At 41.3% G+C, this 24,040-nt stretch overlaps 1 non-coding gene and 1 pseudogene across 1 annotated transcript; both read right to left on the bottom strand.

The window, feature by feature from the left end:
• Positions 1 to 5,944: 5,944 nt before the first annotated feature.
• LOC148874702 (3-ketoacyl-CoA synthase 1 pseudogene) lies at positions 5,945 to 7,581 on the bottom strand (annotated as a pseudogene).
• A 15,540-nt stretch (positions 7,582 to 23,121) lies between these two features.
• LOC148874701 (small nucleolar RNA R71) lies at positions 23,122 to 23,228 on the bottom strand. The gene has a single exon (XR_016106183.1). It is a non-coding gene; the product is annotated as a small nucleolar RNA R71 (small nucleolar RNA).
• Between the last annotated feature and the right edge of the window lie 812 nt (positions 23,229 to 24,040).

The raw sequence follows: 24,040 nt of genomic DNA, 5'->3' as shown, positions 1-24,040 counted from the left end.
GTTGTCCAGAAGCCCAACAAGACACTCAGGTTGTACATTCGGAGGTTCAATATGGAGTGACTGCAAATTCTGGACCTGGACCCCGTGGTGCAGCTCATAGTAGCAAAGAAAGGTGTCAAGCATCGCGAACTAAAGCGGGAGCTAAAACTACATCCACCAGCCACCATGGAAATATTTCTTGATGTAGCTCACGACTTCACCAGGGCAGAAGAGGCAATAGGGACGGAGTCTAAAACAATGGGGAAAAGGAAGCAGAATGACAAAGAGGCAAGCACAAGTAGGACTAGGCGAAGAAACAAGTCGCCAAAGAGGAGTAGATATCCAAGGAGGAGGCGTAGCAGTTCGCCACGCCACAAGAGAAGGTTGCCAGCCAGAAGAACAGGTCAACATTCAGCGTACACTAGTATTTACCCCATTAAATACCAGGAGGAAGGAAGTCCTGATGCAAATACAGTCCAATGGCTATGTGAATGGCCTCCCAAGATGAGGGGGACCCTAGCACTCGAAATCCAAATAAGTACTGCCATTTTCACAAAGATTTTGGACACGACATTGAGCATTGTTGGACTTTGAAGAATGAAATCAAAGACCTCATCAAGAAAGGTTATCTGAGGCACTTCATCAAAGATGAATGATATCCTGAAGTGGGAACCAACAAGGGGGTGCTCCAAAGTAGTAGACAACATGAACCAACTACCTAGAACTAGCAGCCACAAGAAAGGTAGTTCCGAGGGACCATAAACGTAATTACTAGAGGATCAATAATAGTAGGCTATACCATGTCAGCAGGGAGGAATGCATTGCGAGAGCTGGAGCAAGAAGACAACCAACTGTGTAAGCACCCCTAGAAGGAGGAAGTTATTTATTTTATAGAAGACGATATGTGTAGGGTTCAGTAGCCCCATGATGATGCCCTAGTGGTAAAACTACTCATCAACGACTTCAGAGTGAAGAGGATTCTAGTAAATTCAGGCAGCTCGTCAGACATTTTGTTCATAGAAGCTTTCAATAAGATGGAACTCAGTAAAGCTGACTTGCAGCCCATCGATGTACCCTTAGTGGGTTTTAGTGGTGAGGTGGTTTGCTTGATTGGCAGGGTAAGGGTGCCGGTCTAGGCGGGCTCACCACCCCACACGGTGCGTTTTGAGCATGATTTCCTAGTGGTGGCTGCCTCATCACCTTATAATGCAATTCTGGGATGACTAATCTTACATGCATTGCGAGCTGTGGTCTCAACTTACCACCTTGCACTAAAATTTTCGACAAACACATGGATAGGGGTGCTTTGAGCAGACCAACTAGAATCTCGAAAGTGTTATGTAGCTTCACTAAAAGCCAAAGGCAAGACGACAGTCGATATCGACCTGGAACCACCACCAGAGAATGCGGAGGAAAGAGATCGCCCAATTGAGGAAACAATTGCAGTACATGTCTCCAAAGCTGAGCCTGAGAAAATGCTCCAGATTGGAGCTCGCCTGAAGGAACCCTTGCGAACTGAATTGGTAAGCTTCTTGTTAAATAATTTAGATGTTCTCCTGGTTAGTTGTTGAAATGCTTGGTATAGACCCTAGTTTGATAACTCATAAACTTAATGTGGACCCTACAATTAGACCCATCCGGCAAAGGAAAAGAAACCTTGCCCTGGAAAGGTGGAACATAGTGAATGAGGAAGTGGGGAAGCTGTTAGCAGCGAACTTCATAAAGGATGTTCAATACCCGAGCTGGGTGGCAAACCTAGTTCTACCAAAGAAAGTGAATGGAAAATGGCGGATGTGCATAGACTTTACATACTTGAACCAAGCCTGCCCAAAGGGCAGCTTCCCCTTACCTAGCATAGATTGCCTCATGGATGTGACCTTGGGATTCGAACTACTTAGTTTTATGGATGCCTACTCAGGCTACAACTAAATTCTAATGATCCAGATTAGAATCCAAATTAAATCCAAATAAGTGTGCCTTCGGTGTAACTTCAAGCAAGTTCCTAGGTTACATTGTTAGCCAGTGGAGCATAAAGGCCAACCCTGAGAAGATCCAGGCTATCCTGGACATGAGACCACCTAGGTCGGTTAAGGAAACCCAGAGACTAACGGGATGTATAGCAGCCTTGAACTGATTTATGTCTAAAACGGTTGGGAAGTGCCTTCCCTTTTTCAAGGCTATAAAGAAAAACCAGGATTTTGAGTGGACTGAGGAGTGCCAACTCACCTTTGACAAACTAAAGCAATACCTCAGCTTGCCACCTCTGTTGACTAGGCCAGAGGTAGAGGATGAGCTCAAGCTTTACCTCTCTGCAAGTGGCGCAGGATTTTGAGTGGACTGAGGAGTGCCAGCTCACCTTTGATAAACTAAAACAATACCTAAGCTCGCCACCTATGCTGACTAGGCCAGAGGTAGAGGATGAGCTCAAGCTTTACCTCTCTGCAAGTGATGAAGTGATAAGTTCAGTCCTTGTGAGAGAGGTAGATAGAGTACAACGACTTGTGTATTACGTCAGCAAGGTTCTCCACATTGTTGAGACAAGGTACCCCAACATAGAGAAGCTCGTCTTCGCGTTGGTGCTAGCTGCCAGAAAGGTAAGGCCCTATTTCCAAGCCCACACCGTCGTGGTACAAACTGATCGACCTCTGAAACAAGTTCTCCAAAAGCCTGAGGTCTTGGGAAGACTTACCAAATGGGAAATTGAGTTCAGTGAATACGATATCTGGTTCAAACTGTGCACAACAATAAAAGCGCAAGTTCTGGAAAATTTTATTGCTGAGTGTATCTTTAGCTTGCCATCGCCCAAATAGATAGAGATAGAAGTGGAAGCCTCATCCAGTGCAACACCCCGTCCTCGTGAGATAGTGGTGAGTTGGGACAAGGAGCCCTGGATACTTCACATATATGGCTCATCCAACCAGGGCGGAAGCAGAGCTGGTATATAGACCTTGCAAGACAAAGCTGGAGTACGCTCTCCGATTTCAATTCTGAGTTTTTAATAACAAGGCTGAATACGAGGCCCTACTAGCAGGCTTGGCGCTAGCAATGGAAGTGGGAGCTAAACATATAGTCATCTGTAGTGATTCGTAGCTCGTCATGAACCAGGTAAATGGGAACTACAAAGCCCGGGAACCCTCCATGGCAGCATACATCACTAAAGTAAGACAGTTTCTCCCGGTTTCGACTCATTGTACCTCCAACAAATTCTAAGATCAGAAAACACAGAGGCTGATGCCCTTTCTAAACTTGCGAGCATGATTGACTCGACAAAACAGACTATCTACATAGATGAACTACCTCGCCCTTTGATAGAAAGGACGAGTGAAGAGGTCACCAACATCGCAGATGCAGAGCCAAGCTGGATCAACCCAATCTACAACTACCTAAGTGACGGAACGCTATCGACAAAAAGGAGCGCAGCTCGGCGAACAGAGCAACAGGCAGCTAGCTGCTCTACAGGAGATCCTTCACATTACCTTACCTTACCTACCTATGAAGTGCCACATCTAGCAGAAGCGCGTTGCCTGAGATCCGATGGTGACAGTACGAAATAGCTTGTTAGCAGCCAGATTTCGGCACACACGTGCATAACCGACTCGGCGCCCATTTTTTAAATTTAGAAAAGGGTGGCGCATGCGCCTCCAAAAATTCAAATCTGCTCTCCCGTGTGAGCGAAACTACACTATTTGCACAGGAACATTCTAGAAGGAGCTTTCCAAGTCCAAGATGGACCTAGAGAGCTGAACCGGCGCCTGCAACAGTTCAGGTTAGCGACAAGAGCAAACCGGATTGGTGGCTAGAGCGAGCAGACCCAAAATGCCCCAAAAACTTCTACTCTCTTCACCTACTGGGTAGTGGCTCAAGAGTGGGGGGCAATTGAAGAGAGGCATTTTGGTCACCCCACAGAGTTATAGACACGTGGACGCTATCAGCGATGCAATGTCCAACTCAGCAAGACAGTTCGACAAATCAACGCGTGTCAATCGACATTAGGTGTGCAGTCGAACTGGGGCGAGCTCAGCCTACCAACAACAACAACTCGCCCCGAAACTGTCCCGCACGCCATGCCCGCTCAAACACCGTTACCACAATTACAGGAACAACTCGCCATACCGTATGCCACAGGACTCGTGGGCGACCTGTAACTGCCACGCGAATCTAGCAATTGATAGTCCAACACACCACAATCTATGGAAACAACTCCACAAAAGACTCAGAGATGTTGCTTGATGGCACCTGAACCTTAGATAGATATAAAAAGAACACAGGATCACTCTAAAAGGTATGCACACAAAAGCTCTTGAACTCTCTCTCGAATTCTCGCAAAAATCCCCTTTACTAACTTAAGAATCGAAGTATTTTTCTGGGTAAAACCTACCCAGGCACTCTAGCCCTTCTTTCTTTACATCCCTTCTCAACTTGGAGCTACAATTTACAGCTTGGCATTGCCAGATCAAAACTTGGTTTGGGCCCAGTCATTGATACGAAGGAGTGAGCAGATTGCAGTCATGTCAAGCTTGAAAATAATGTTATGTCTCCACCTTTTCTATTGACATCACAAGCAAGCTATTGAACTAAGCCAATGTTGTCTCCTATATTTTTCCCTTTTTTCAAGCCTCATGCTTAGGGGAGACGAGTTTAACTAGGAAGGAGAACAACCATTCTATCCACATAAACTAAACTAATTGGGCGGAAGTCCAGCAAATGTCAAGGGCTTGTCCTTCTTTGGTATCAAAGAGATAAAGTGGGTGTAGTACCTTGGAAGGGATTTAGTGTAAAAAAATTCTTTTATTGCATTGCAAACATTTGTGCCTTTGATTCATTGCAAAGACTGTCGATCTAATTTCTATCGTTAAAAGGAATGTGTGCTAGAGCTTCATTGTCACTACAAGTTACCAAATTTGGAATATATATGAAGTAAGAGCTTGCTATTTGAAACGATATAAATTTTAGATAGTCTTCATGGTCACTAGAAAGTTACTTAACGGGTTCGAATTTGGATGGATTGACCTTTGTGAGATGTGATCGAATCATTGGATCGGATTGATCTGATTCGGATATACCCCATTTCGAATCCTATTTGGATCTGCTTACATTCATGAGAGAGAGATTTAACATGAACCATTTGGCCTTTGAGTTATGGAATGCATATCCTTTCCAAAATTTTCAATATCCCTTTGACGATCTTATGGTGCGTTTGATTTCCGAGAAACGGATGGGAAAGGAAACATATTTGAAAAATATTCTTTTTTTGTGTGTTTGTTTCAAATGAAATTTTGAGGAATGAAAGGAAGCATTAGGGATGCGGGTTCCCAAAAATCAGTAAGCGGAGTCACATTAATTTAGTGAGACCCCACTCAGACATGAAAAAAGTGATAAAATTTTGTTGAGAGCCCTCTCACAGACATCGTCACCTCCCTTCTTCTCGTTCAATGGTCACATCTTTGATGTCATCTCCAACGTTTCCGTCGGACGATGTGTAGTTCTGGCACTATCTCTTCATTCCCGTTTTTTTATACCATTTTTCTCTTTTTCCATTTGATGGATGGCCATCGAAATCTCACCGCTGACTCCATCCATCCTTGGTCATTTAGACTTCACTGCTAGCGTTGGCGTTTTCGACGAAGGTAGGCTTAGATCTGGTATGATTGAACTAGATCTAGCTTCTACTCGAATAGTCATTTGAATTTATTCGCACGATCTGAATTCTGGAAAATGGTTATACCAGATCTAGACTTTGTTCTCCGGCATGGTAGTATATCTTTTAATTCAAACACTTTTTTTTTTTTTTTTTTTTTGTTTCGGTTGACCATGCAATGTCATTGAAGAAGGTGAGAAACATGACAGACCGTTAAATTTTCTTAGAAAACAAACACAGAATTTTAATCAAATAGTTTCTCGCGAGAAAACAAACACAGAATTTCCTTAGAAAACAAACAGTCTTTCTCATCCCATCCTTTCCCATAAATACGGAATAACTATTGACATAACAACGGTACGTAGACTAGCTATTAACACAAGCAAATTATCTTCTTTCATCCCTTCGCTTTTTGAAGAAACGAATGCAGGAAATAATACGACTCAGATAGCAAGAATAGAAATACTCGTCTCTCTTCTTCTTCTTCAATTCCCTCCTCAATTACCAGTTCTCTAATGGGTATCGATGGGAGCAATCAGTCCATGGATTTTCAGCTTCTTCGCACGAATCACGCAGCGACTTCCAGACGACGCTGCACACCTTGAACCCCGTCCCGAACGCCAGCATCCACAGCTTATCACCTTTCTTCAACCTCTGTTTCGCATCAAAATATGCCAGCTCGTAGAACACCAGAGTACCAGACGTGTTTCCGAATCGGTGCAGACACATCCGAGCCGGCTCTGTCAACTCGTCGCTGAGTCTTAGCACTTCCGCTACCTGCTTTATAACAGCCCTCCCACCGGTGTGTATACAGAAATGATCGAATGCAGTCTTAAAGTCTGGAACCATCGGTTTCATGGCGCCGCCTGATAGGACTGACATTATAACCGAGTATCCATAGGCTACGAGTTGACTCACTGGGAGAACTCGTGGTGCAAGCGACCGGATGTGATCGCGCAAGGCAAGGCCAGCAACTCGGACTAAGTCCTTCTTGAGTGACATCCCCAGATTACCCAACTCATCTTCTTTCTGAAACGCGGCCGTGTAGGCACTGTCGTCGGCTCCATGGTGAGTCCTTAATGACTTCACCAATTCCATCTTGGCGTCTTTTCGGCGACTCGGATCGTTTGTAATCATCGTAGCGGCACAACCGACACGGAAGATGCAGTTGCTGATGAGCATGGAGCGATCGTCGCCGAAATACCAGCTCAAGCTGATGCTCTCGATGACGACAACGAGTGCATATGTGATCCGCCTGCTGCTGTTCACAATCCTAGCGGCGGTGTCCATGGACAAGGCGCCCGAGGCACAACCCATGCCGCTGAGGTTGAATGTTCTAACGTCTGGTCTTAGTTTGTAATGGTTCACAACAAGCGACGAGAGGGAAGGGGCCGGAGCAAACATGCTGGAAAAGACGATTACGGTGTCGATCAGTTGTGGGTCGATCTTGGTTTTGGAGAGGAGTGAATCAACGCATGAGAAGATTCCTTCCATGGCTTCTTCAATGGCGGATTGTAGCTTGGCGTCGTAATCAGTCTGAAAGATGAACGGCGGTAGGTATGTTTGATCACCTAGGCCGGACTTTTGAAATATAGACAGCATGAAGTCTACGCTTTCAGAGGTGAAACGTCCACTCCGGCGGGCAAAATACTCGCCGGCTTCTAAACTCATCTTACGGTCGAATTCAGGCTTGAAGCAGGTGTAGTCTAGCATCAAGACTGGGCGTGGACGGGTGCAGAGGTAGTAGATAATGGAGATAGATAGGCACCAGGCACAAGATAGAGACACAGCGAGGTTGTGGGAGAGGAAATGGAGGAGGTTGCTAAATGGGATGCCACTTAAAAGGGTGTGAAGGAGGAGGGTTAAGATCAAGATGGCTGCAAAGAAAGCCTGGAGGAGTTGAAAGTTTGTCAGTTTGTTCATGGCTGCAGGGTTGCTTGGGTTGAAGAAGTTGGAAATGTGGGAATTGAAGAGGGAGTGATATGGTCTTTCTTCTCTTTGTCTTTCAGTCAGCAAACGAGAATGAAAGAGAAAGATGAATAGAGTACTAGAGGAAGCTAGCAATGCATGTTTCAGAAAGAAGGGTTTCCATGCTTTTTATAGTTGGTGGAAGGAGAGAGAGAAATAAATATTACACATTGGGTTTGGTCTAGATATATTGCATGGAAATAAATGACACTGATTGTAAATGAATGGAGAAGAATGGAGAGTTAAAGACAGACGAAAGGAATTTTTTTTTTTTTTTTTTTTTTTTGTGTGTGGTAAATGTAATGTAATAAACAAACAATGTTGTGTAATTTTATGGGAGTTACTACATCATTTCTATGGCTGCAATCCTTTTCCGGTTTGTGAACTTTGTTTGGTCTAGCTGGTTTACTTCATTGGTTCATATATATCAATGCTTTCGGTCCATTGTTGGCCAGGATGGTTAGACTTGCGGAATACCTGTAACCTGGTCAAGACTCCAAGTTCTTTTTAGGCTCTGAACTGTTCACTTAGAAAAACATTGATTGAGTTAGTAGTGCAGTGGTTGGACCTGTTAAACACGGTTAGACATTATACTTAAATTCTTTTTCTGCAATTTTAACCATTTTCATTATTAATAATAACCATTCTTGTTTATTAAGCTTCTTTCGTTTCAGTCTTTTTTAGGGTGCAAATTTTCTATAATGTTTTATTTTTTAACCAATGCCTTTCAAGCTTTAACATCTGATCCAGGTGTAAATGGCCTGTCCAATCGCAGGACTCACACGTGTCAGTAGCGCGGGTTAGAGCTCAACAATCAACGAATGCGCGCTGCCCAGCTTGGCGGATTTCGGGGAGCCAATAGCATAGGGTCACCCACGTGTCAGGTAGCGCGGGTTAGAGCTCAACAATCAACGAATGCGCGCTGCCCAGCTTGGCGGATTTCGGGGAGCCAATAGCATAGGGTCACCTGACGGCCTAGGATGGCCATGCTCCCTGCGTACGGACTCAATCCCCACTGTCCGAGCTCACCTACCCCCAGGCAAGGTCCAAAATATCAATATGTTTGATACACCAGTAGGGGCGTATCGAGTGAATCGATACACATTTTTATTGTTTTTTTTTTTTTTTTTTTTTTTTTTTCAACCGGTTCAGGGGGGCCGGTTTAGGTCTCCTCTACCCCTTGAATCGGTCAGACCTCCGATACACCAACTGTAGGGGCGTATTGGAAGGGTCCTAGAATGATATGTATCGGCCGATACGAGCCAATACATGTCGATAATTTGAACCTTGCCTCTAGATGGTTTCAAGTATAAAGATGAGGTGACCCCCCTCTAGGTAAAGCATCGAATGCTGGAGCTCTCTTACTAGCACTTGAGATCTATAGCTCTCCAATGAAGTCGTTTGGGTGCTCGCACCTCAAACCATGCCTCGTTACTAACTTAACCATTGGAGTCCTCTCCTTGGGTCTTCATCCGAGGCCACTAACACTTTCCTCTTGCAGAATTAACCCCTTGGTCCTCGGCCACCTCGGACACAAGACGTAGCGGACCTCGAATCTTCACCACCTCGGTCACTAGCCCTCGAACCTCAGGTACCTCGGTCCTACTCGGGCTTAGGAACAAATTGACAGTGTTGTCCTCGGCCAATCCGAGCATCAACAATTGGCGCCATCAGTGGGAACCATCACTAAGACACCCCCCTACTTACCTTAAATTCAAAAGAACTTTCCTAAGCTATGGTCAACATGGTACGAAACACCAGGAACACCTAGAACCTGGTCACCAATGAACAGCTCCAAGCAGTCCTCGACCGTTTGGATTACCTCACCCGGCGCATCGAGGAGGTATGTCCCTAGGCAGGAGGCCGCCCTCAAGGTGGCTGCCCTTAGGGTGGCCCAGGGCATTGGATCATCAGGGGCAATGCGAGTCCATGGACCCGCTAGCCCTTTGCTCCGCTAACTTCCACCGAGTCGAGCCCTCAGAATCAAGTAGCAGCCAACGTACCAACCAGCCACCAAGGAACGCAAGACCTCCTAGCCAAAGGGGAGAAGGACCAGCATAGTCTGACAATTACCGCCAGAACTCCAAACAACACCACCGCCGCTAAAGAAGAGAGAACTCTAGGGACGAAGGCGGGTGATTCGACCACCATAGCCTCCATTCAAGGGCAGAGGACCGACGTTGTGCCTCTCCCTCACAGGTCCCGGACCTCTACAACCTCCTAAATGATTGTCATACCAGAAGGAACAGACACAGACTCGCGTTCAAGTACTCGGGGATCCAAGCCGACTTCCACCGATTCCGCGAGGACCGGGATGGGGCACATGTCCCCTTGACCCTTGGATCGTGATCCTGCAAGCCCAGCTCGGGGCTATCAAGGATGAGCTCAACCAAGTCAGGGAGAGCCGAGCTGATGCCTCGGCCAGCCAAAGCCATCCAACTGGAAGGATGAACACATTTAACTAGGACATCATCTCCGAGCCCCTTCTGTTAGACAGTTTTGTATGCCCTTAGCTTCAATCAGAGTGATATACATTATGAGTTTATTGTAAATGAATAAAATTACATATTTGATTCATGTTCCCTTGGTGTAATACCCTTAAATTGGACATTTAATGAGACCTATCCTGATAAGGCTGACACTGATGTGCCACCAAGTCGGTTGGGGTGGCCTGTCTCAGCTACTAGGGTGACACCCTAGGCACATGCAGTGTAGGATCAATTGAATCTTTGAACTAGACCAGATTTCCATTATTGCCCTGGATTTTGGAGATTAATTGGTAAAATTGGAAAGTTACACCCGACCCCAAGACTCGATTATGATATTGCACTAGGTATCGGATTGGGCTGTCTTTGATGTACCAATCAGAGAGATCCTTAGCGGGGGTCAAAACCTGGTATGTTGGGACAATCTAAGAATTCATCTGAGTGGGTGATCATAGTGACAGGATCAGCCCCTTTGTTGAACAAAGGTAATGATCGGGGATGCACTCTCTCTGATGGAAACCTAGACTACCGACAACCGATTTCAATCACTGAGATTTGTTTTGCAAAATATATTTTATATAAGATATAAAAGTATATATATTATGGTTTCTAAAATATTTGCAAAAGGTTTTAATTCCCGGGATCCATATAAGCAGAAAGTGCAACACTGTTCCTTGCAGCCGAGGGAGAGGTCCTCTCTTGTCAGGCAGTGTTTGATCATTATGGGCTGAGAGGTTGAGTGTAAGACCATTGAGGTCAATACTTGATGGGCTAATCTTGCATCTGCCCACAGTCCCTGGGTGTTACATGGTGGCTTGGCCTAGGGACCACTTAGGGTAAGTGTTGGGCCCATAGAGCCCATTTGATGGATTTCAAGAGGCGCACTGTCCATAGCAGTGTATTCGGCCAGGCCTTGTAGCAAAGGCTGGGCCGAACCCATGTGGCTGATGTGTAGATCAATGTTTGGGTCCCATGCTATACAAGGAGGCCCAACTAGGCAGCAGCTTGGAAGGCTAAGTGAGCACACAACCTTAATGGGCCTAAAGCCCATTTTGAACTGCGCTGATTTGATCAGTTTAAATGAGGGGTAGATCTGGAATTAAATTAGTTGATAGGATTGGGCCTTGACCCTATCCCCTCAGAGAGTCTAAGATCTAAATAAGATTTAGATCTAGGAGCTTCCTAATAGGATTAGGAGATGACCGATGTAATCTATAGATAAGATAAGGGTTCATCCTTATCACCTAAAGGGATGTCTGATCTAAATGTGATTTGGATCAGAAACTCGTAATTGGATTAGGGACTAATCCTTTAGGGTTACAAGAGAAGTAAGGGGCGGCAGCCTTTAGAGAGAGACACACCAAGATCTCTAGTCTTGAGAGATGAAAACACAGGAAAAGAATTTCTACAATCTATGCGAAATTCTTTCTTGCCGCCTCCTTCCTATCACCGCCAGACCTCTAGTTTGATCCCCAACTTTGTAGGAGAAATCAAGATTTGATCTTGATAGCAGCCCTTTGTGAAAGGACTGATTGGAAGCAATGCTCACGTACCATCCAGTTATTCTTGTGAAGGATCAGGTTCTTGGAGAATGCTGTTGATTCTGCTCCATCCTGCACTGTGCCATCTCCATTGAGAGATAATATTTTTCTGTATCAGGTATACCTCTCTCCCACTCCTTTTGGTTCAGATCTGGTTCAGTTTATGGTTCAAGATTGATCTTTGAAAACATGATTTTCTAAATAGGGAATGCGATTCCCGGTTGAAGGGAGAGAAAAATTTTTGAAATTCGCCCCCTTTATTCCGCAAGATTTGGGCGACCATATGATGGATCTCTCATCCCTTCACCCCACACTTCAAAGCTCCCACGTTGGAGATGTATGATGGGACGATAGACTCCGATGACCACATGGGAAGCTTCAAGGCGTTCATGCTCCTTTATGGGTACTCCGACGTGCTGACGTATCGGATTTTCTAGGTAACTTTCAAGGGGGCAGCTAGGTGATGGTTCTCCGGCCTTCCACCTCACTCAATCAGTTTGTGGGAGTAGTTCGCCAACTTGTTCCTTGCCGACTTTATCAGCAGCAAATGTTAGCACACAATTTTTTCTCGGTCCCTTTGCCCTACCTCTTCATACCCCCTCTTATACCCTAAAAACTTAGAAACACAACCGCATCAACTTGAGACTTCCCAAAACCCGAAATACCCTCCTCTAACACAATCTACAAGATAAATAAAAACCTTGAGATCAATATCAATGTCCAATCAGACATCATCCCAAACATTGAAAACTACAACTTAGTTACATATTGATTTTCATGATTAAACTCCAAAGATCCACCGTTCATCACATTAATTGCCTTTCTAACAGACCAGATCTATGCAACAATCAAACTCCAACTCCAAAATCAAATCCAACATATCTGTCACCTCAAGACCACTAGGAAGCAATAAACTAATGAATCCCACCACAAATCTACGATGATCAATCCCAAAGGCATCAAGATCTCATTCCGATGGCCTTGAATGATTACTAAGATTGACCATATCTTTCTCAAATCAAAACCATCCACTTGACTCCTCCCCTTAATCCATGCCTACCCGCCAAATTGTGGCTCAAAATTTACCCGTTTGACCCCCATCAAGCCTAGATCCTATTCCAACAAATCTCATTAATTAGAGCCCACCATCCATCATCCCAACTTCACATGAAAAATTAGACCTTACCACTGTGTTCAGAGACCCAAAAAACCCTAGCATGTCAAGTCTCATGACCAAACACCTCTGTTTGACCATTGAAAAAGTAAGATTCCATTTTGAACCCTCTAGTTGATTGGAAAACCATAAGCTAAGACCATGATCTAAACTAAATCAATCAACCTACACCTCTGATCAAAGATCCACTACTTCCATTAGATTTTGGACGTTCAAAAATGCCAATCCACCAAATTTCATCCCAAAATTCCCCCGTTTGACCCTTCATTACATAAAGATTCTATTTCAGTAAATCTCGTAAACCTGAATTTGTCGGCCATAAATCTCAATCATCTTGACCCCATTTGACCAATCAGACATCACCACTGAGTTTGAAGACCTAAAAACCCCAACACATCAAATTTCATGACCAAATTCATCCGTTTAACCGTTAAACTAGAAAGATGTCATTTTAACGCACTAATTAAATTGCCACATCATCTAGCCCAACCTGAAACATTGAAAGGGTGATGAGTGATGTCAAATCAATGTAACAAAGAAAAAGTTGAAAATACCAAACAGAGCACCACTTAAAGACAAAAAAAGATAAAACCACTTTAAAAAGTTCATCAAATTTACATTTTTTGCCATTGTCAGCCCCAAATACGGGGCTGCAACGTCTGGGACGCCCCAACCTCCCATTGGACACACAAAACCCATGGAAACCACTCCCAAATCAAACTAAGGGTTTCACCAAACAGGAAAGCTTGACTAGACACCTATTTCTTTGAATAATCTTTGCCTATTTGTGGAAAAAATCACTGTAGAATCTCAGGTACTATAGCTGAGTGAATTCAAACTTGATCCCCCTCCCATTCTTTATAAATACTGACCTAATTCGAGCTCAAAGGGGAGAGAAAAAAACCCAAGAGAGATCAGGGATTGAGGAGAGGGAGAAAAGGAAATCTAAGAGAGGCCCCAGAAAAGAGAAGAAGAGGGGAAGAGGGCAGTTCTCCAACTTCTGTAACCTCTCATTCTGCACGAAATCTCAAAATCCCTGAAGCCAAGCTCAAGCCTCATCCCATCCTTTCTAGTCTTAACACCAAAAGCATTCAAACCAGCCCCTACATTTGTCAAGTTCTATTTGAAGTCATTTTAATTCCTAGAAAGTTGGTTTCAAGGTTGTACATGAGAGGTAAGCCTCTCACCCCCCCCCATCTCCTTTCAATTTAAGGATTGCTTAAAATCCTTAAATTCTAGGCAATTTGCATTGTTAGCTTCCTCTAGATTGAGAAAAAGAGGTAGAGAGGCGAGGGTCTTAGGGAAACTAGTACCTAAGACCCGATAACATCACCTCAAATCAATTTTGGCGAAGTTGGGAATGTTTTTGTTGGGTTTCAAGAGCTTTGAGCAATCCCGTTAATTGGTGTTTTGTCGGATTCTGAGCCTGAATAACTCCCGTTTTGGGCTACTACAGCAACTTTAAGAGAGGGGTGCCTAATACCTTCTCTCTCCCAATCCTTAGAACCCAAAATCTCTTGGTTGTGTGCCTTTACCGTGGAAAATGAAGTCACTATCAAAGAACTAAATTGAGTTTTTCAAACTTGAAAATGAGGGCCCATTTCCTCTAAAAAATGGGTGGCAACTCCAACTCTTTTGAGCTGCCATGAGATTCTCGAAGCTCACAGCTGATGCTCCACTAGGGAGAACTTGAATCTTTATGGGGTGTTGTTCAGACTCAATTTTGTCATTTTTGTTTTGTGTTGGCAAGTTTAAAGCTTACTGGTTTACGATTCAAAATTGCACCTCAAGAAGGTTGGGCGTGATAGACCTTCCTAACGCAATCAACCAAAGCCATTCAATTCCAAAATCACACCTGAAGCTTTACCAAGAATCATACCTTTGTCAAAATCGCAACCAAGACACTTCTTCAAAATCACACCTCATTTCATCTATGTGACAACCTCATTCATGCTCATCGCAACACAGAAATCCAAATCACACCTTCCTTTCAACCTCATCGAACTCAGTCTAACCTCATCACAACTTAGATCACTTTCATTGCAACCCAAAAGCCCAAAATCGCAACTCAGTCCAATCTTATCGCAACTTAGATCACCCTCATTGCAACCTAAAAGCCCAAAATCGCAACTCAGTCCAACCTTATCACAACTTCGGTCACCCTTATTGCAACCTAGAAACCTAAAATCGCAATTCAGTCCAACCTAATCACAACTTAGATCACCCTTATCGCAATACAAAAGCTGAAAATCGCAACTTAGTCCAACCTTATTGCAACTTAGATCACCCTCATCACAACCCAGAAGCCCAAAATCGCAACTCAGATCACCCCCATCACAACCCAGAAGCCCAAAATCACAACTCAGTCCAACCTTATCGCAACTTAGATCACCCTTATTGCAACCTAGAAGCCCAAAATTGTAACTCAGTCCAACCTTATCGCAACTTAGATCAACCTTATCACAACTCAGATCAACCTCATCGCAACTCAGATAAACCTCATCGCAACCCAAAAGCCCAAAATCGCAACTCAAATCAACTTTATTGCTACATAGTTCAACCTCATCGCAACTCAAATCAACCTCATTGCAACTCAGATCAACCTCATCGTAACACAGTTCAACCCCATTGCAACTCAGATCAACCTCATCACAACACAATTCAACCTTGTTGCAACTCAGATCAACTTCATCGCAAATTAGAACCTCCTCCTCGCACCTTAGGACCTACCCATCGCAATGTATTTCAGTCTTATTGCACCTAGTCGCACCCTTCTACCCTCCCTACGCTAGGTTATCGCACCACACACTCTGTCATAGTGCACTAAGTGTTTATCGCAACTAGTGGGATTTTTTCCTTTTTTTTCTTTGTTTTCTTTTGAGTTTTTTTCCTCCCCTTCTTTACCTTTGGTAACCTCTCAAAATTTGTAGTTTTTGCTTTCTATATAACTGAATATGATTAGCTTAGTTTTGGTTAGCAATAAATTGCATTTTTTCCTGGTTTCTTTCATTCTCTTTGTTTTATTTAAAAAGCATTGAGAGAACCTAGCTTCTACTAGATCCCTAAATGTTGCCACTTGAAAACTTGTAGGATTGTTTGAAAAATTAAACATGTGGTTGCATTCTCCCATTTTTTCTTTTGTTCTGTTACTTTCCTATTCAATTTTCTCGCATGCTTGAACACTCGCAGTCATACACACTCTCATGTAAATAAAATTAGAATTTCATTTCACCTATTAGAGGAAGGGTAATAGGTGTGTGCCCCTAGATTTTGGTCCTTAAAAGCTCCACCAAAACCTTCAAACTAGCCACCAACCAAAGAAGCCCATTTGTCCATGGGTGGAGGTTTGAAGGCTAGCAACTTTATTAGAACCTTAGAGTCTAGAACTCTCCCAACAACTTCATGCTGCACTTAGAATGCTCATAGCCTTAGATGGAAGTAAGATAGAAGGACCTTAGCATAATTAGGACTAGGACACTATGAGTGTTGCACTATGTGGCTGTCCTTTGAAAAGATCAAAATAACCCTTAAATCCCTTATAGAAAAAAGCTTAATCTAAAAAAAAAACATCAAAGTACCCTTTAAGCTATCAATGTTATGCTCAAAAGCTTAATCAAATCTAAAATCAAGATCAAAATCCATTAAGTTCTCCAAATCTAAAATTCTGATTTGAAATACTTAGAGAAGCCTATCTTGCCACTCAAGGCTGTTTTTCTCAAGGCTAAGTAGATGCATGACTTTATGATTTCAACTCTAAAGAAGTAGCATCAAAAGGCCATCACTTTTACTATTCTTCATCTTATGTTCATCTCTTGGTTGAGTAGATGCATAACTCTATGAGCTCAGTTCTTGAGAAGTAGCATCAAAAGACCATTTTTAATCCCTTTCGTTATTTGTCCCATGTCCATATCTTGGATAAGTAGATGCATGATTCCATGAGCTCAGCTTTTGAAAAGTAGCATTAAAAGGCCATTTTTTACCTCTTTCACCATTTGTCCAGTGTCCACCCCTTAGCTAAGTAAGATGCATTGAATTCAACTCTTGGAAAGTACATTAAAACACCACATTGACCCATTCTAGGAGTTTCAAATAAATATATATGGAAAGGGTCTAACCCTCCCTTGACCAGTATCCAAGGATGCTCCATTCCCTCAACTGAACATTATACCAAGTAGATGTTTGGCCCTATGAGTAGCTCTTGAGAAATAACATCAAAAGGCCACTTCGACCTTCATTTTTTCAAAACTCTGGGATGTCAAGTTGGTAGACATATGGTGTAGGGATGGATATTCTTTTAGCTAGTATCGAAAAGACATTCCCATGATCCTTCAAATATCTTTCTTGCTCTTCTCCAAACTAAGTAAATGTTTGACCCAATGATTTTGCCCTTAACGAAAAACATCAAAAGGTTTGTTGTTCATAAACATGGTATAGGAACTAAATACTCTTGGCATTTCCTTTAAGTCCAAACCTTATTTAAAATTCAAGAGTATTTTTAATTATACCACTAACTGCTTAGGTCCCAAAATCAATAATAATAAACTGAAGGAAAAGAACAAATGTACCAAATAGCATCAAATCTCAATATCTAGCTATCAAGTCAACAAAAACACAATAAGGGAAAGGCCCATTATCAAACCATGAGATTCTATTATAAGGATTATCAAATAAAGTCTCTTTATCAAATCCTAACTCACATAATTTCAAGTCAATTGCAAAAGTCAACATTCCACAAACTTTAACAAATTTCTATCGAGTTTTCAAAGCTTCTTTAAACATTGTATTTGTTTTCCAACTTCAAGCTCAATCTTAGTTTTTTTTTTTACTTTCTAAATGCTCTTTAATTTTCGACATTGGTCCACTAATTTAAGGCATTCCCCTTGCATGACCTATTCTAGTTGACCATAGATTCTTTTATTCTTTCACATCCTTGCTAGGTTCCCTTGACCCGCTCCAAAAAAGCCATCATATCTAATCACCTACACATCTAGCCTTCTTAGGACTCCTTCAATCAATAACCACCATAGAATTGACAACCCTAAAACTTCACACCAAGTTTATTACCTCTACCTCACCCCTAGCACTCTACACCCTCACAAGTCAGGTCTAACCTCAACCCATTCTTGCTTAGGATCTAATAACTAGTTAGCCAAGTCATAACAACCTCAATAGCTTTAGGTGCATACTAGGGGCAGGTCAGTTTGGTCGTGGTTTTCCATTGCTTTTGCCTCCACTTCATCATTTGCATGAGCATATCACATGTTTCATCCCTAGAACTAGTCCTTAGCCTACACCTGTTTATTCCCACCCGTTAGATGCCTACAACCTAGGTTGGTACCGTTATAGAACCAACAACATAGGCCCTTTAGACAACCAACTTTAAAACATCAACACTAATAAAACAAAAGTCCAAATCCTTCTTAAACTAAAAAGAACCCTTTCAGGATCGTCATGAAGCAAGTCTCTCATAAACCTCCCACTGGGCAAGATTTTCCAATTATGCTCTACCAAGAAGAATTGGCCAAAAGACTTAAAGGACATACGAACATCCCAATTAGAAGAATAATTAAGTTCAATGCTTTATCCCCTCCACCAACCTTGACATGCCTAAAAATGTTAAAATCCCAAAATTCCACAAGTACAAAGGATCTAATTGTCCCCGAAATCACATCCTTTTTTATTGTACAAACATGTTGCAGCTTGGATATAAGAGCATAAAAGTAGCCGCTTTGGATTGGAATCCCTAGCTCAACCTAGACACTCAGAGGACATGGGAACAATTTATCAAAAGTTTTGTTAATCTAAAACACCTTAGGATGACATAAGACAAGCTTCCTCAATGACAAAAGGCTGGTTTACACATCAAATGGGGAGTTAAGCATGAGAAAATCTGCCCAGCATCCACAAATCCACTAGTTGAGATAAAAAAGAACTATTGTATTTGCCATTATACATCAACCTTCCTCTTTAACATAGATACATCAAACTATAACTAATCCCTTTTCTTCCCTACCTCTGTAGCTGATCAAGAGTAGATATCTAACACCTTTGCCACCTAAACCAATACCCAATCCCCCACCAAAGAGCTTTAAGTTGGGTGAGTATTGATCTTATCACCAAGGATCGAGGCAATCAACAAAAAATTGCATAGTTCTCATAGTCAACATCCAAGATCTAGTCAATACCAGAGAATATCGCTTAAAACATAACTAAAATATGCGATCAAACTTGCAACCCTTTCAAGAACTACGAATGGTCTGATCCTTCACAAGGGGTACGTAGGTAGCTTGGGCAGTGGCGCTTGGGTGCGATTCGGATAGCCAAATAAAAATAATAAAACATTAAAACTCTCATATAAACACCTTTTAGCATCTTCACATAAAACCCTAGGTTTTCCACTCAAACACCCTCTAGATACCGGCTCAAATAGTTTGGGCATTGCTTGCATCATCTTTGCATTCATTCCATGCATGTATGCATCCCATTTGAAGTCTAATGCTCCCAACTGGAAAGATGACTACACCTACCAGAGATCAAGTAAAAATCCAACAAGAGATTGAAGAAATTCAAAAAGTAGTGAACTTGTTAACCTTGAAAGTTGATTGGCTAATCTCCCGCATATGGGCAATGATAACTTTGCATTTTGATGCCTTAACGACATCATTTCAAGGGTATTTTTGGCCTTAGAATAGTCAAAGTATTCTCTTTTCCCAATTAAATTCAATGTTGTGACCTCTTAGGGTCTCTATGCAAATTCTGTGGAAAACGAGAGAAGTTACATGGCTGAAATGTAGTTTTTTGGAAGCTGGTGTGAAGTCCGGCTGAGAGAGGGGGTGTTTTTGTGAAAAACATAGAATAGGAGGGCGCCTCCTATCTACTAAAACCAGTTTGACGCTCCTCCTAATGTATTAGCATGCTCCCCTCTCCTTATCAAACCCTAGGTTGCCTTTTAACTTATTCTTTTCATCCTTAGAAGTCCCTAGCCACCCTTAGCTGTTTAATCTCCACCCTCCACCTCTTCTAATCTCCACCATCCATTCTAGGGCACTATCTTTGTAGTTTTTAAACCCTAGGGCGCCACCTAACTACTAATCCTCACCATTCAGCCCTTAACTACTAGATCTCAGCAATTCCATCTTCTATCTTAGCCATCCACTCTAGGGCACCACCCACCTCTTTTAATCTCCACCTTTCAACCCTAGGTGCCTCAATCTTATCTATTCATTTCTAGGCACCCAAATATCAGCCCTACATAATATTGGGCACCCTATTCTTTTCTTCTCAGCCCTAGGATCACCTCAGAATCATCCTAACCCTCCATTAGAAACCCTAGGGTGCCCATAACTTTGCTAAAATCCAGTTTTCGCCTCCCTCTTTCTCTCTATTCCCAGTTATGTCCACCCTTCTCTATAAAAAGGACCCCAGGGGCCCTATAAAAGGGGTTGGTCAATTCACCCAATTTACAAGGATAAGGTTTCCTGAGGAGTTCAAGGGTTGTAGAAGGGGGGGACACCCAGTTCATGTAAGAGAGGTTCCTGCAAGCTGTTCAACCACTCTGCAAATACCGCCGCTAGATCTAATCAGCCATTCTTTTCTTTTCTTCATTTTCTTTTTCGTTATTTTTATTTCAACACTCTTTAAGATTTAATTCATGTTCGTTTTTCTATTTTGCAGATCTGAATTCGTCTGGTTCAAGGCTAAGGTGTCTCAAGGGGTTCGAGGGTTGAAGAGGGGAAGGATGCCCAGTTCTTGTCAAGAGGGGTTTCTGCAAGCTGTCCAGCCAATTTGCAGCTACCGCCACTGGATCTGAATTTTGGATCACTTGAATTTATTTCATTTGTTAATTTCAGTACTTTGTTAATTTCTGAATTTTAGTTATTGTCTTGTTTCATTCTGAACCTTTAATTTCAATATTAATAAATTTTATTATATTATTTTTTGCAATTCTCAATTGTATTCTCTTTCCTGGATCTAAGTACATAACTGTTTTTCCCTTGTATCTCTGTGGATACGACCCGTTCTCACCCATTTACTATGTTTGTATTTGTTTGAGAATAAAAAAAAATTTATAAATATTAAATTGGTGTTTCGAAGTGGTTAACAACACTTTTCCAGATACACCATGTTTTTGGCACCATTGCCAGGGAAGCAACGGAGAAAATTTATTATTTGCTTTATCCAGATCTGTTTGATTATTATTTTTTTTTATTTTCATTTGATTATTTAATCTGTTATTTCATTTTAATTCTTACTCCTCTTTGATTTTGCAAGATGAAATAGCGAAAGGTGGGGTACCGGAGCATTGCAGGACTATAGGAGAGAAGAGAAGAGAAGACTACTTGGATTGTGTTTCAGGTGTAGTTGTCCCATTTCATTTTTGATTTTTTTTTATTTTTATTTTTGCACTACTTTTTTAGTAGAATAGTGATTTTTGAATTTTTAATTAATTTTTTTTCTAGTCTGATTTATTTTTGTTAGTATTATTTTTCTTTCGTATTCTTTCTATATCTATTTTTCTTTCTTTATTTTAATTTCTTGTTCAAAATTTTGTCTTATTAGATTTGTGATTTTATTTTATTTTATTTATTATTGCATAATTTTATTTTGTTTATTTTATTTTTGGTTTAATTTTTAGAATAACAATTTTCTTGTTAGAATTTATTTTGGTAGTTGTTAATCTTTTTAGCATAATTATTTCATTTATTTTCTATTTGTTATAATTATTTGTTGCTTTATTTAATTTCCTTGTTTTAGTTATTTAATTGAATAATTAATTGTTAACTTGAAAATTGTCCAAATTTTTGAATTTGAATTTAAATTTCAAATTTGATTTTAAATTTAAATTTTAATTCGATTCTAAATTTGAATTTGAGTATGAATTTCAAATTTCGAAATTTAAATCTAAAATTTCGAATTTCAAAATAAAAATAAAAATAAATAAATAAAGTAATTAATATTTTAAAATTCTTACATTTGTATTCCAACATTTAGGGTTTGATATTCTAGAACATGCATCATATATGATTATTTTATTGCTGAAATTATCATTGTTAGTTGTGAATGTGTTAGGTTTTCTTTTTTTTTTTTTTATTTTAATTGCCTCTTTTGCTTAGTTTATTTTATTATTTTATGTTATATTGCTGAATTGAATTTTAGAAATAATTGTTCATGCATTGTAATTAGTTGCATTCATTTTGTTTGATTGTTTTTGTTTCGTTAATCCATTTAAGGGCACTCAACTTAAATAAGATAAGGTGGGGATTTCATCACCCTTCCTTGGCCCAAAAATCACCACCCTTCACGTGCGGTTCACCCTAAACCCTAATTTAAAATTTGGATAGCAAGATCCTTTAGAGAAGCCTCACATTTGGTTCAAAGGTGTACTGAATTTTAGGGAAACTTGTGATTACTTTCCATAACCAACGGTTGGTGTCTAAGGAAAGAGGTTAAACAGCTACGCCTAAGCGGGTTTTGTGGTTACTTAATTTGGTCCTTGCGAGAGCAAGGGGAGCCTCCCACATCCCCACCTCTTACTTGGCTAACTAAAGGAGGTGGTATAATTCCAAGTGAACCTAAAAGGATTCACATTGGTTGAATCACTAGTTTAGGAAACCCTAGGTCGGCCCTAGGTCGTGTGGTTGATTTGCTTGCAATTTTTTAAAATAAAAAAATTAAAATTAAAATTTGAATTAAAATTTCAAAAAATTTATATTTAAATTAATAAAATAAAAATTAATAAGAATAAAAACACAAAAAAGAGAAAATTTGAAAATTGAGTTTAAATTTCAGAATTTAAATTTCAAAATCCATATTTGAAATTAGATTCAAAATTTAAATTTCAAATTTCAACTAAAAGAGAAGGGACTTCTGAGTTGTATGTTGGGAAGGAGATCTCTAAGGAGAGAACTGTAGAACCCATACTTGAAATAGAGAAAAACCTCCATTACCAACAATGCAACAAAATGGTTGGAATCAATGATGCCCAACCCAGAAAGTTGAAGGAATACTTCACTCGAACCCAATATAACCTTTCATCCGGTATTCAGTTACCCAATACTCAAGCCTTACAGTAAGTCAAGCACAATCCAGATGCTCCCCTCTTTTTATGGGAACCCGAGTGATGACCCATACAAGCACATAGACGAGTTTCTGGAAATTTGTTCCACTGTAATTATCCAGAATTACAATGATGATGCCCTTAGATTGACTCTTTTCCCCTTCTCCTTGAAAGATAAGGCCATGCACTGGTTAGGGACTATAGGGAGACCCATTAGAACTTGGGCATAAATGCAACAAAAATTTCTTAGAAAGTTCTATCCTATAGGCCGAACCAATACCATGAGAAGAGCCATCACTGCATTCACCCAAACACCGGGTGAACAAGTTCATGAGGCTTGGGAGAGGATGAAGGAGTTAATGAAAAAATGCCCACACCATGGCTTGTCCTAGTGGAAAATTGTCCAAGCCTTTTATGAAGGTTTGTCAGATCAGTACAGGCAAATGGTAGATGCATACTATGGGAGGGAGAGGGGGTATTTATGAGCAAGAGCAAGGATGAAGCATATGCTCTTTTTGAGACCCTGAGTGAGAATTCCATTAACAATGCATCCTTGTATTCCTACAAAAGGTCGGTGGGACCCTCAAAGAGGGCAGGGCTCTATGAGATCAAGAATAATATAGAGCTCGAGGTAAAAATGGACTTGAATGCCATTTCTAGAAAGTTGGATAGGGTAGATCTTCTAGCCCAGAAGCTTGACCAGTTTTTCACCTTTAACCAGCAATCGGGCCCATCTACATCCTATTTTGAAGTGTGTTCCAATTGTGCCAGCCCAAACCCACCAGATTCATGACTGTCCTACGGCGGCCCAATTTCCACCCTTTATCCAAGAACAAGTTCAGGCAGCCTAGAGTTTCTCAAGGCCCAAGAATGGTCCATATTCAAATACTTACAACCTTGGGTGGAGAAATCACCCTAACTTTTTTTGGAGGACACATCAACCCAATCCATAGTCCCAACAATATCAACATCCATCCAACTCCATGGTCCAGTAGTTTCAGAGGCCACTAGTACAAAGTCAATTCTAGCAGGTGTACCCTAGGAATCAACCGGCCCAACTGAATCACGGTTACCCACAACCTTTGCAATCCCGTTCAGTAGATGATCAATTCATGTAGCTTCAGTAGCTGATCCTAAATCAACAACAATCCATTGCTAGGTTAGAAAGCCAAAAAGGACAACTAGCTGAAGCTAATG

Source organism: Nelumbo lutea, chromosome 1 (genome assembly GCF_056320005.1).
Source record: "Nelumbo lutea isolate HS-2025 chromosome 1, American lotus-T2T, whole genome shotgun sequence".
NCBI lineage: Eukaryota > Viridiplantae > Streptophyta > Magnoliopsida > Proteales > Nelumbonaceae > Nelumbo > Nelumbo lutea.
The sequence above is the reverse complement of the archived record's forward strand: the minus strand, read 5'-3'. Positions and strand labels throughout refer to the sequence as shown.